This window comes from Gavialis gangeticus, unplaced genomic scaffold (assembly GCF_001723915.1).
Source record: "Gavialis gangeticus isolate Ggan-Ray unplaced genomic scaffold, GavGan_comp1, whole genome shotgun sequence".
Taxonomy (NCBI): domain Eukaryota; kingdom Metazoa; phylum Chordata; order Crocodylia; family Gavialidae; genus Gavialis; species Gavialis gangeticus.
The window spans coordinates 101034222-101034812 of record NW_017729025.1 but is presented as its reverse complement, the minus strand read 5'-3'; the positions used below and the strand labels follow the sequence as shown (position 1 = coordinate 101034812).

General features: G+C 74.1%; 1 protein-coding gene across 5 annotated transcripts in view; it reads left to right on the top strand.

The window, feature by feature from the left end:
* Positions 1 to 17: 17 nt before the first annotated feature.
* Positions 18 to 591, top strand: part of TSPAN18 (tetraspanin 18) — a 268022-nt gene continuing 267448 nt past the window's right edge. For 4 of the 5 annotated variants that reach the window (XM_019519350.1, XM_019519351.1, XM_019519352.1 and 1 more), the window contains exon 1: positions 19 to 198. The gene's annotated coding sequence lies outside the window, so the exon portion shown is untranslated. Of the gene's footprint in view, positions 199 to 591 lie in introns of all 5 variants that reach the window. The other variant, XM_019519353.1, reaches the window with a different exon arrangement.

Sequence of the window (591 nt, the reverse complement as noted above, 5' to 3'; positions counted from 1 at the left end):
GGGCGCGGGGAGGTGGAGCTGCCTGCGCGCAGCTGGCGACTCCGGCTCTCCCAGGCTGCCGGGCACGAGCTCGGCGCCGCGAGTGCAAGTCTGAGCCGAGCCGTGTTGCTCGCAGCCCCCAGCTCGGGCGGCAGCCGCTCCAACTTCCCCGCCTCGCAAACTTGCCCCGGCTCCTGGCGGGGCGCGGCTGGAGGCAAGGTAAGGACTAGGGACCCGGTGCCCTGCCCTGCCCTGCCCTCCTCCCCGGCCGGATGCCTGCGACTGCCCCGGCTCGCTGGGAAGGGCAGCGCGGGCGCGGGGAGCGTGAGGTGCAGTCGCGTCCCTGCCTCGCGTCTGCCCGCGCCCCCGGCACCGCCGCGCGCTCGCTCTCCGGGCCCCTCCTGAGGTCCTTGCCCAAACTTCCCGGGACGAGCCAGCTCCACTGGCCGCGGGCAACCAGCCCTGCTCCGAGCAGGACTCGGGCAGTGCTTCTCAGGCTCTTTTGTGCCGGGACTCATTTGGAAACGCGGAGGGCTCGCCCCAACCCGGTGCCCCTCACTCCCTGCCACCTGCCCCCCGGTGTGGGGGCGGGGGGGGGGGAAGGGAAAAGCC